The 13185-nt window shown below is 50.3% G+C and overlaps 1 long non-coding RNA gene across 1 annotated transcript; it reads left to right on the forward strand.

Annotated features, from left to right (window-relative positions):
* The first annotated feature begins 99 nt into the window (after positions 1-99).
* On the forward strand, positions 100-2182 carry LOC122389969. The gene is made up of 2 exons (XR_006258051.1): positions 100-289; positions 1264-2182. It is a non-coding gene; the product is annotated as an uncharacterized LOC122389969 (long non-coding RNA).
* The last annotated feature ends 11003 nt before the right edge of the window (positions 2183-13185 follow it).

The following is a 13185-nucleotide window of genomic DNA, read 5'->3' on the forward strand; positions in this document are numbered from 1 at the left end:
CGGGCCATAGGAGGAAAATTGCTACCAAATGCTGCCAATGTGACGTCACTGGGATGGTCGAAAGCTGATTGGTCGCTGAGATTCAGGCGATGCTGTCAATTCTGGCGCACCGGCGCAGTGTTTTCCAGCCGTTGCGTGTATTGTTATACGGAGTTTGAATATTATTTATTTGATAATAATATCACTTTTTATGCGTTTGAAGATCGGAAAAGCATGCACATAAGTGGCATTCACACACTTGTCGTCTCAGAGATCATGAAGAATGACCAGCTTCAGCAGTTCAGCTCAGGTATTCAATTAATTCAACTGTATAAGCATGAGTATCATAGGCAGATCAGCCCCGTTTCAGTTCAACCCGGTTTAACCTTTTTTGTCATTTTTGGCTTTCAAAGGGAGCATGATAAACTCATATTAAGTTGTAAAATGCCTTAGTATTTTAATGAGAAGGAGAATGGAGATGGAATAGTTGTAAATTGTTTCGGAAGTGGCTAGCTTCTATAAATATTAATGCTTTGTGAAAATAACAACTTATTTGTCAAATTAGATAGTATCAAATAACAAATCAATCAATGCTTACCTCCCAGACTGGAAAAAAATTCACACACTGTCAGATGCGTCAGGGCCCAGGGGCATTCGGGTCTCAAAATTCAGCGCAAGTGATTTCTCACCAAAATTTTGGCACATCTTTTGTGCAAAGTTGAAGCTCATTGTTACTTCTTTTCAATATTAGTTGCCAGATTTTATAATTGTATCTAAACTTTCAAATTTTGGATGCAAATTTTGAATTTAAAAGGATTTCTGACATGCTTATTGCTGAAAATCCCATTCTTGTTTATGTAAATGTTATGTAATTGACATTTGCTAACTAAACAAGCTCATCCTTGTCTAATGTCTATATATTGGTTTCTATTTATACCACCTGTGCTACTACTAATTTCTATTTGTTGAGACTATTTACCTAATGCATTTGCTTCATATGATTTTATACGCAGACGCACCTGTGCATGGAACAGTAATGCCAGACCCAAATTTAAAATATTAATGGAAAATTGTGTTATTTGCTTGTTTCACCTGAACTCTGAGTCAGGCCTGCAATCAATACATAAATATGAAATAGGTACATGTTTTGAGGCTTCATATCAGCACATAGAAAAGGCAATCGAAGAAAAGGCACCTTTGGGCATTGATTATTTTTGCTTGCCATCGCCTAGTCAATTTTTTCATGTTGTATTATGTTAATAAACTTGGTAATGTGTTTTGCAGGTCCGGGGCTGGTCCTCTGGCGTGCAGGACGGCGAGGAGTGGCTACCTGCACATAACAACACAATGACTGGCACCGAGCTGAGGGTATAAAATCACATCATATCGACTTCAGCATCTGTCTCCCAGCTTTGGAGACGTCGCCCGACTCCCGAGTCCCTGAGTGGCGAGCGCCAGTTTCCGAAAGGAAGTTGAGGAAGGCAACCCGAAAGCACCCGCTGGGCTGCCGACACTCCTGCGCTGCCAGCAGGGCGTGCTGCGCAGTAAAGCCTCGCTGCGTGGTCTGTACGACATCCGACACCGGCACCCAGACGTGCAGTTTCTGATGACATCCCACCTCAACCAGGGCTGCCCCGAGAATCTGCTAGTGCTGACTGCCTGCTGCTGAGGCCGACCTGCCGGACCTGTCGCCGCCCTGGTGAGCCTGAGCCGCCCTGGGACCTGCTGCCACCCCAGCGGGCCTGCCGCCGCGTCTACGCTGCCGCCCTGGTGAAACAGGTCCGTCGTCGCCCTGCCGGACCTGTCGCCGCCCTGGTAAACCTGCTGCCGACCTGTCGCACTTGCCACCGCCCTGGTGAATCTGCTGCCGACCTGCCTGACCTGTCGCTGCCGTGGTGAACCTGTTACTGACTTGCCGGACCTTTCTCGCCGCCTTGACGAGCTTGGGGAGCCTGTGCTGAGGTGCCACCGCTCTGTTTCACGTGTTATGTTGCCCGGTTCCTGGCTGTCGCGGAGTCAATCGGCACATTGTGTTTGGAGAGGCGACATCTTGTACAACTTTCCGACAGTTCGGAGCATTTTATTGTACCTACTCAAGTCGCAAGAGATTAGGCTTGTGCCTTATTTGTCCTCTACCAATCTGTCCAATATGTTTTTTTTATAACTACGATTTATGGTATGACATAAACCGGTATATTGTGTACGCATTTGGTTCGTTCCAGTCAGAAGTTTGGAATGTGTACATTAGGGTGACAGTTATTTTCTGATTTTTTGAAAAAGCAAAAAGGCAGTTCATTTTATGGTTCCATATAGCATAAAAACATCACATGCAAAGTTTCATCCGGATCGGATGATATTTAACCGTGCCTCCTCGAACTTTAATGTATACGTTTTTAGCCATTTGGGCCAGGCCGCCAGCAGTGTAGACCTTTCTGGTATGTAAACCATTAGCAGTGTTTCTCAGCTATTCATAACGATGCAATCATAAAACAAAAGACTGTGGTACACGAAAACTAGTGATGTATTGTAAAACGATAAAAAAAAAACTGAGATAAGGCTCAATGGGTCTTGTGGCAGTTGGCAAACTTGGACCTCCTGAAAAATATGAGCATCTGCGTTGAATGCTATCGCGCATTACTGCAGATGCCGGGTGACGGTGCCTTTGCTAGCGTTTGGAAACCTTCCACGGTGTGCCTCCACCACCTGCAGGATGACTCTGGTCCTCATCCTTGGTGAGGGTAAAATTGTACGTTTCCATCAGAGCGACGCCACGCTTGGCGAAATCGTTCACCACCGTGATGCCGTTGGCCTTCCCCGCTGCGGCGACATAGCGGGAGTCGTCATGCCACTCGGCAGGGTCGGTCTCGAGGAAGCCGTCGTCAATTCCAAGAGTGACGAAGAGCATCCGCGACGATGTGGTCACGAAGTCTGCGCGGGTGTTCTGCGTCAGGTCTGCGCTGAGATCAACGACGGCCCGCTTGGTCTTCCGAGCCTTCGTTCGAGGCGAGGGCCTCAACCATGGCCCGCGTTCCATGCATTGGTAAGCTCTCGTCAAAGAACGCCAACGGGACTAGGCTCTCACTCAGATACCACAAGTGACGTCGGGCGAAGCCGCTGAAGAGTGTCTTTGCGATGGACTTGTCCTTGTACCAGGCCAACGTCTTTAGAAGGGAGAGGTCGTTCTTAGGGGGTTTCGTCAGAAGGGAGAGGTCGTTCTTGGTCGTTGATTCAAGTTTGCCGTGTCGGTCTACATTCCCGCGTGGTACACCGCGCCGAGCCCAACATCGGCCTCTAAGAACGACCTCTCCCTTCTGAAGACGTTGGCCAGGTACGAGGACAAGTCCCTCGCCAAGACGCTCTTCAGCGGCTTCGCCCGACGTCACTTGTGGTATCTGAGTGACGGCCTCGTCCCGTTGGCGTTCTTTGACGAGAGCTTACCACTGCATGGAAGGCGGGCCATTGTTGAGGCCCTCGCCTCGAACGAGGGCTCGTAGGACTTTTACCAAGCGGGCCGTCGTTGATCTCAGCCCAAACCTGACGCAGAAAACCCTCGCAAACTTCGTGACCACATCGTCGCGGACGTTCTTCGTCACTCTTGGAATTGACGACGGCTTCCTCGAGCCCGACCCTGCCGAGTGGCATGACGACCCCCGCTATGTCGCCGCAGCGGGGAAGGCCAACGGCATCACGGTGGTGAACGACTTCGCCGAGCGTGGCGTCGCTCTGATGGAAACGTACAATTTGACGCTCACCTAGGATGAGGACCAGAGTCATCCTGCAGGTGGTGGAGGCACACCGTGGAAGGTTTCCAAACGCTAGCAAAGGCACCGTCACCCGGCATCTGCAGTAATGCGCGATAGCATTCAACGCAGATGCTCAGACTCGTCAGGAGGTCCAAGTTTGCCAACTGCCACAAGACGTATTGAGTCTTATCTCAGTTTTTATCGTTTTACAATACATCACTAGTTTTCGTGTACCACAGTCTTTTGTTTTATGATTGCATCGTTAGAATAGCTGAGAAACTCTGCTTATGGCTTACATACCAGAAAGGTCTACACTGTTGGCCCAATGGCTAAAAGCGTACACATTTAAGTTCGAGGAGGCACGGTTAAATATAATCCGATCCGGATGAAACTTTGCATGGGATGTTTTTATGCTATATGGAACCATAAAATGAACTGCCTGTTTGCTTTTTCAAAAAATCAGAAAATAACTGTCGCCCTAGTGTACATATACTTGTGTTACCTACGGTACAATTTCGGTTTGTGCAGTTCACACAACCTCTCTTAATTATGGGGCGAAATAGACGCAAAACCAGGGCTGCGGAGTCGGAGTCAGGGTCGACAGTTCTGACCGGACTCGGAGTCGATTTTGGAAACCGAGTCGGAGTATGGGTCACCGAAAATCCATCGGCTCCGCCAGGGCTGCGGAGTCGATGGATTTTCGGCGACTCCGACTCCGACTCCGGCTTTAAAAAACCAGCTCCGACTCCGACTCCGACTCCGGGCAGAATTGTCGACTCCGACCGACTCCAACTCTCGACTCCGACTCCGCAGACCTAGCAGGGCTGCGGAGTCGACATATTTTCGGTGACTCCGACTCCGGCTCGGGTTTCTAAAATCGACTCCGACTCCGACTCCGCAGCCCTGGCCGCTCCGCAGATCTGGCAGGGCTGCGGAGTCGGAGTTAGAGTCGGTAGGAGTTGATTACCCAGCCCGGAGTCGGAGTTGGAGTTGGTTTTTGGAAGTCGCGGTTGGAGTCAGAGTAGAGCTGCAAAATTTCCCTACCGCACTACCGGCATGCCGGTAATTTTTCACTATCGCAGGTTTTTTCGTGGTATCTGGCATGTCTTGCCGGTAGCATGCCAGTATTTTTGATTTTGCACAAAAAATTATCAGCATATGATTCAAACTTTGGACACTAAGAGGCTAATGAATTGTAATAAGTTGGACAATGGGTGGCTGTTGGGTGGGGCGGTTACTGAAATTGCCAAAATGTGGCATCTCATGTAGGGGTAAGCCAAAATCAAGAATGCAGGTTTTTTAGTATGCCGGTAATTTGGCGTTTTTTTTTGCTTGGGGCGTGGTAGCATGCCGGTATCCCAGAAAATGTTTGTGGGGCGGGGCGGTGCCGGTAGCAGCCCATTGGGAAAACTTTGCAACTCTAAGTCAGAGTCACCAGAAATCCATTGACTCCGAAGCCTCGCGCAAAACTATGGCGATTTTCATCTACGAGAGGGCCGCCGATGTGCTGGCCGGATCACCGGCGGGGCGTACGTTGGCTCGGTCCGATCCCAATAATGTGGCCAAATCTTTGGTTCGAGTAACAGCTGGTCCTGATTTGCTTTACTGAGGAAACATCACACCGTTCTGCCTTGCATCGGACATCAAAACTGCACTAAAATCCGCTGAAAACGTATTTAAACGTCCGTCCTCCATAATGGCTACGGACGGCGGCCGGCGAGTTACCATCCCAGTGACGTCACTCGGGCCCGGTAGGGGGACGGTAAAAAAAAGCCTGATGACCATACCTGGTTATATGGCCTTGGCTCTAATTAACTTTAACTTCGGCAGCTTTGAGTCCCTTAAGTCAGCCCTGAGTCAAGATACCGAAACCTGCATGACGTTACGAGCTAAAACCCCGGCTGAAAAAGTTAAATTGACAAAAAAAACTTACTTTCCAGGTGATTTACAGCCAGGTTATGTTAGGATTGTTAGGTAACCTTTTAACTCTTGAGCCCAGGCTGATAAGACCAGCAGGTATAATGCCTTGGCGGTGTTTCTCGGGACGCTGCTACCACGCTGCTATCTAATTGCGCGAGCTGACGTCACACTTGTGGTAGTGTTGGAGCAATGGGCCTGTTGATGTTTCCATGGAAACCCAATTTGACACGTGTAAAAGCAGCGTGCTGCTATCACCGATGAAACAGGGCCCTTTTGGGGCGACTGACGGAGCGAGCGAAAGGGTGAGCCTTGCACGTGCTAAATTTTCGAGGGGGTACCTCCAAATGACTTGTGCACGGCACCCTACTAACCGGTCTCTAGCGATGTGCCAAATTTGAGCCCAATCGGGCCAGCCGTTCTCGAGATCTGGAAGCGGCACCCTGCACGTGCGCACGTGCAAAATGGGTCCCAACTGACTTTTGCATGGCACCCTACTAACCGGTCCCTAACCATGTGCCAAATTTGAGCGCCATCGGTCCAGCAGTTCTCGAGATCTGGAATCGACCCCTGCACGTGCGCACGTGCAGCAGCACCCCAATTCTGGCACATGGATATGCATTGCCTAGTGGGTGCCTACCTACATGCCAACTTTCAGCGCAATCGGCCAAGTAGTTACCGAGATATTGCAACAATTACAAAAGTGACACCTCTTTGTTTTGCACGTGGCACGTGCATAAGGGGTCACCCACATGCATCGGGAATAGTCCAATACTTGGTAGGGGGAATGAAGCTACCTTACAAAAATTACTGCGTGTAAATCGGTCAAGTGGTTGCTGAGATATAAGCGTCGCAGAATCGTGACCACGGCCGGCCGGCCCTGGGCCGGCCGGCCGCTCATACTCAGAAATTTCCCTTAATCTAAGGAAAGACTACGCTCGCTTCGCTCGCTCCGTAACCAGTAAAACGCCTTTTGGGCGAAGAACGAGCGAGCGAGATAGTGAGCCCTGCACGTGTGGAAGGGCGAGAGGGTACTTCCAGCGGGCTTCGGGCTTGTGCAAAGCACCCTTCTAACTGGTCGCTAGTGGTGTGCCAAATTTGAACGCAATCGGCCCAGCCGTTCCTGAGATCTGGAAGCGGCATCCTGCACGTGCGCACGTGCAAAAGGGGTCCAAAATGACTTTTGCACAGCACCCTACTAACCGGTCCCCACGGTTCGTCGGAAGGTCATATCAGGCTCAAAAGAAACGATATATACCATTCGAAAGCTGACGGTGAGCTGAATCCAAAAATGTGATTTTTATCAAAATCGATCGATGGCCTTTTTTGAAAATTGCGTTTTTGTAAAAACTTAATAATCTTTTATTCAACGGGCTGTCCTGGACATTCTTGAAAACATAAACATGTATTTTTGAGTTCCAGTGAAAGCTGAATGCCAAAAGAACAATATTTAGCGAAGCAACATTTCCAAACATTAATATGCGACTCCCACAGCCGAAAATAAGGCGCAATCACACAGCTCAGTGCCACGATGGACCAAAGTCAGCCACACAGAAGCGTGAAATGACCCTTATCGACTCGCAGACCCGGCGCTCTAGGCCCGCCTGACCGGCCACGGAAAGAACGTTCGGCTCTCGTTCTACTAAACAAATGTCATATTTGTCAGTTTAACTGTCCACATCGCTATTAAAGTTATTCAGGATACCTGTGAAGAAAATTCATTGTTCTGTCATCCTCACATCATGCATTAATTTGCATTTGTTCATGTCTACTTTGCTCAATTGAGCTTGGTACCATGCCCATATAAGGAAAATTGGCCGCGCTGAAATGTCAGAGGCTGCACCGGCCTCAGCTCGGGTGGAGTGGGGGTAGCGCCCGGCGGGGCAGGGTAACCTTTGACCGGTCGCACGGCCGAGCAGCTGTCACCAGTACAGCCTCTGACAGTGAAACCCCGCTCACTTCCCCTGCGCGGGCACTGATCGCAGCAGGATTGAACAAAACATGCATAAGAAAAATGTAAATTAAAGCATGTTGTAAATCAAGCAGAACAATGAGTTTTTTCACAGGTATCCTGAATAACTTTAATAGCGATGTGGACAGTTAAACTGACAAATATGACATTTGTTTAGTAGAACGAGAGCCGAACGTTCTTTCCGTGGCCGGTCAGGCGGGCCGAGAGCGCCGGGTCTGCGAGTCGATAAGGGTCATTTCACGCTTCTGTGTGGCTGACTTTGGTCCATCGTGACACTGAGCTGTGTGATTGCGCCTTATTTTCGGCTGTGGGAGACGCATATTAACGTTTGGAAATATTGCTTCGCTAAATATTGTTCTTTTGGTGTTCAGCTTTCACTGGAACTCAAACATACATGTTTATGTTTTCAAGAATGTCCGGGACAGCCCGTTGAATAAAAGATTATTAAGATTTTACAAAAACGCAATTTTCAAAAAAGGCCATCGATCGATTTTGATAAAAATTACATTTTTGGATTCAGCTCACCGTCAGCTTTCGAATGGTATATACCGTTTCTTTTGAGCCTGAGATGACCTTCCGACGAACCGTGTCCCCAACCGTGTACCAAGTTTGAGCGCAATCGGCCCAGCCGTTCTCGAGATCTGGAAACGCCCCCTGCACGTGCGCACGTGCAGTAGCACCCTAACCACAACACATGGGAATGCATTGCCTGGTGGGTGCCTACCTGTATGCCAAGTTTCAGCGAAATCGCCCCAGTAATTACCGAGTTACTGAAATGGGAACAAATTTGGCACCTCTTCTTTTTGTATTTTGCACGTGCAGTGGGGGTGACCCATATGCATCGAGAGTATCCTATTTTTGGTAGAAAGGATGCAGCTACCCTATAAAAATTACCGCAAGTCAATCGCCCAAGCGGCTGCTGAGATATGAGCCTCTCAAAATCACTACTTCTGCAAAACAGCTTGAACACCCTTGACATTTCACGTGGCACGTGCCACGACGGTCACTGAGATGTATCAAAAGTAGTCAATTACGGGGTAGAAGGGATGGGGCTACCCAGCAAAAAAGACCGCAGGCCAATCGGTCCAGCGGTTGCTGAGATATAAGCCTCTCAAAAGCGTTACAGGCCGGGCCGGGCCGGGCCGCTCATACTGAGATTTTCCGTTATATTTAAAAGACTCGCTTCGCTCGCTGCGCTCGCTCGCTCGTAACCAGTAGTGGCTGAACACCTTCAATTAAGGGGGGGGGGGGGCACTGTCAACTTTTGGTCCAATTCTCTCCATGCAATGCCCATAGGTGATAGGGCTAATGTTAAAATACCAAAATTAAAGAGGGCACAGTTGCAGTGCCCCGGTGCCGGCAGGCGTGCACCGTGAGCAGCGCCACCGGGAATGTGGCGTCAGCTGATTGATGCGTGTGCTGCTTTTGAACAGTTGCGTACGGTACATATCGTTCACATTAAAAATTAACCAATGTTTCAAATTCTATTATTATAAATTGACACTTTATATTATTACATTGTGTCAAAATATAATCATTATAATGTGTTATTCAATGTATAATCAAGTAGCTATCAAAAGGCTTAAATTATAAATTGAGTCTTTACCAGTAAATAGAAATAGCATATTATCCGCGTAGTAAAGCATAGGCGTATTTGTGAGAAAATGGATAGAATTGAATTGAATTAGGCAGAGTCGCTTTCCTGGTTGATCTAATTTTGGCATCGCTTCTTATTTTACATCCGCAACTATATATCCCTGATGCCGAATATCCAGCGGCAGGCATAGACACAACACTTACGGCAGGGACTTTGATGCAAAACCGCTTCTGTAAATAAAATAACTCTGAAATGGTGCTGGTTGTCCACCTATTATCTCCAGTGTAAATGAAGGCCGAGAGAACGCGCTTTCTGAAAGTTTTAATTATATGACATCCCGGCGTACTGTACGTCGTCGTGAGCGACGTTTCACGGCCGCTGCTAGCACCCTCCCACCACACGCAGCGAAATCGGTTTCCACCATTAGAGTTCAGTGGTTTCCACATACATTTAAGAACTCGGACGCTCCAATATTGAATGACGTTAGCTGGTCTCTAAACCCAATGCAGTGACTTGTCTCAGACTTAACCTGACATCGACGTGACTTGTTGACCTACTGATGGAGAATGCACCAAAAAAATCTGTCTCGACCATCCATTCGGAAGTTTGATGAGGAGCCAAAAATCTGCATCCCTCCCAGCGATTCGTATATTCATCTCAATGCTTCAAGAAGTCCGGGTTAAAAATATGCGCACAAAACACACATTAACGACTTTAAAACGGAAACAAGCTTCACCACTCACACGCAAAACTGAGGCGAAACTTGAGCTGTCATTAATTGTATAAATGATAATGTGAATTTACCACGAGCACAGAGTAGTAACCAACAGCGCAGAACCAACATGCTCGGTCCGAACTCAGCTCTGCAAATATCAGTTCTCACCGCGCCAAACAGTCTCACAAACGGCAAATAACCGAGGTTACCACGATCACGAATGTGAATGATCATTGATCACCAATACCATAAAAGTCTTGCGGCACGCCGCCGCCGGCTCCCGCCACAGCCAGCGCAGGGGCGCAGCACACAAAGCGAGGCCACGCTAATGTCTTGCGGCACGCCGCCGCCGGCTCCCGCCACAGCCAGCGCAGCGGCGCAGCACACAAAGCGAGGCCACGCTAAAGTCTTGCGGCACGCCGCCGCCGGCTCCAACCACAGCCAGCACAGCGGCGCAGCACACAAAGCAGGGCCACGCTAAAGTCTTGCGGCACGCCACCGCCGGCTCCCGCCACAGCCAGCACAGCGGCGCAGCACACAAAGCGAGGCCACGCTAAAGTCTTGCGGCACGCCACCGCCGGCTCCCGCCACAGTCAGCGCAGCGGCGCAGCACACAAAGCGAGGCCACGCTAAAGTCTTGCGGCACGCCACCGCCGGCTCCCGCCACAGCCAGCGCAGCGGCGCAGCACACAAAGCGAGACCACGCTAAAGTCTTGTGGCACGCCGTCGCCGGCTCCCGCCACAGTCAGCGCAGCGGCGCAGCACACAAAGCGAGGCCACGCTAAAGTCTTGCGGCACGCCGCCGCCGGCTCCTGCCACAGCCAGCACAGCGGCGCAGCACACAAAGCGAGGCCACGCTAAAGTCTTGTGGCACGCCGTCGCCGGCTCCCGCCACAGTCAGCGCAGCGGCGCAGCACACAAAGCGAGGCCACGCTGAAGTCTTGCGGCACGCCGCCGCCGGCTCCCGCCACAGCCAGCGCAGCACACAAAGCGAGCCACGCTAAAGTCTTGTGGCACGCCGCCGCCGGCTTCCGCCACAGCCGGCGCGGCACACAAAGCAGGGCCACGCTGAAGTCTAATCACCAGGATGCACGTACAGGCGCGCACGCTTGGCCTCCCGGCTGCAGGTAGGCTGCTCCTTTCGGAGACGTTCTCTGTCGCCGATGAGGCGCCGGATCTCACGTACCCGCAGCTGCGTCCTAGTCATAGCGTACTTCCTCAGTACGTATGGATGCAGCTGCGGGAACTTCAGCGCAGCAGCCTCGGCAAGTCGCCTAACGACGCCGGGGCCGCGGTCGACATCTCCTCCGTGCATCGTGGTGAACAGCACCTCCAGCTGCTCAACCTCATCGAGCCACCGCGCGCTCGGCACCGTGAGGCCGCCGCGGCTGAGGGTGTCAATCCAGGCGTAGCGCTCGTCACGGGGTACCTCGCTGGCATCGGACGTGATCTTGCCGAGCGTGCTGTCCACTGTGGCGCACTTAGCGGCCACGTACCCCGCGACGTACGCCAGCGCCTGCCTGGAGAGACTGGCGACACCGGTTGCTCCAGAGGGAAGGCTTGCAGGTGGCGGGGCGGCGCCGGCGCTGGCTGCGGGTCCCGGACACGGCTGGCGGGCGGTCACCAGGTTCTCCACCGCGGTGACGTCCGCGTCCGGCACCTCTGGCTCCACTGGCGGCTCGTGGTCCAGGTCCAGCGTCGTGGCGCTCAGGTAAGTCGGCTCCTTCTCCTCCAGCAGTACTGAGGCCCCGGACTCGCGCGGGTCATCGTGGGTTGCGGCGGCCACTGTCGGCGCAGCTCCTATGAGGAGCAGGCGGAGGCGGTTCTTGGCCTCCACTGCCGTGGGGTTGGTGTTCGCCGCACCCATGCCTCTCAACTGAAATAGAAACAGTGGTTGGTAAAATACCTAAAAAAAGACTCGATTAGGTGGGCATTAAAGGTGCGGGGTATAACTTAACCACTGTGACAACAGGTCTAATATTTATTGTTTTTTACCATTACCGGGTCACCCAGTGAAATCAAAGAAGTGAAACAAAACATAGTTTATCAGAGTGAGGTAATTAAAGTCTATTATAACACAAAAGAGGTGAGTGTGAGTGGGTAACACTTAATATATATAAAAAAGACCAATGTCTTCATTACGAGTAAACCATGAATGTTTATTGTTTAAGGATAGAAAAAAATGCCGTCAAAGTACTTATATACACAACCCAGATATGTAGTAAGCTACACATTCGGGCGAGACGTATTAAAACAATCAAATTAAAATAAATTTCAAGGCTAGATACAATACCAGGACAAAGGGCTTTGCGTGATAGTCTATGTGCATATTGCTCTTAATGTTTACCTGCATAAAAAAAGAAAGAAAGAAAGAAAAGAATCGCCCGTGTTTTATTTGAGTTGCATCAAAATGTGTGACTGATGTTAGAATGCTTACCTGCGAGAAGAAGTTTTCGACGCAGTCCTGATTGAGCCGGGAGGTCAGTAGGTAGCTGAGCCCGTGATGCCGCTGCACAGCGCTGTACAGGCCGCGCAGAGCGGTGGAGGACATCACGAAGCCCTTCTGAAAGGGCAGCATCGAGTTGCTGCCGACCACGCGCGCGTCTCGCATCACCTTCGTGAACTTGAGGAGGCAGGAGTACTGGTCCTCGATGGTATGGGCCAGCCCAAACGCCGACCGGTGTAGTTTGCCGTCCGACACGTGGCGGGAGTTGAACGTGTCGAAGGCTTGGTCGACGAGGGCGATGAACTCCGCCTCCTTCCGGTACCGGTCACCGAAGATGTGCGAGACCGCCTTGGCCACGCGCTCACTGAGGAGCTGGGCGGCCAGGTACACGCGCTGGCATTCCTGACCCCGCACCTGCGACACACGGGGAACCAAAGGAGTAATAAATAATGACGTTGGTTGACTTTTGATAAAAGATCAGATGGCAAAGCATAGAAATGTGTCCCAAATAAAGAAATCAACAATTGACAGTGAAAGGCAAAGCTCTATGATATAAACACTATCAATGGCAAACATTGGCAGCACTACCAAGTGCTTATCAGTTGCTGGTAATCCTCACCAGACAATGCTGACATGCAGAGCATTTTCAGATCCGGAATGGCGCTGGCTCTCCTGGAAGAAAACAAAATAGTCATTAATTGATGTTGAAAGAAAGCAAAGTAATCATTAGGTATTAGGTAATTATTAGGTACGTAATAGTTATCATTTGGCCGGACGGCAACCATCATAAGGATTATAAGGAGGCACATTTATTTT

Source organism: Amphibalanus amphitrite, unplaced genomic scaffold (assembly GCF_019059575.1).
Source record: "Amphibalanus amphitrite isolate SeventyFive unplaced genomic scaffold, NRLGWU_Aamphi_draft 000378F_arrow, whole genome shotgun sequence".
In the NCBI taxonomy this organism is placed as follows: Eukaryota; Metazoa; Arthropoda; class Thecostraca; order Balanomorpha; family Balanidae; genus Amphibalanus; species Amphibalanus amphitrite.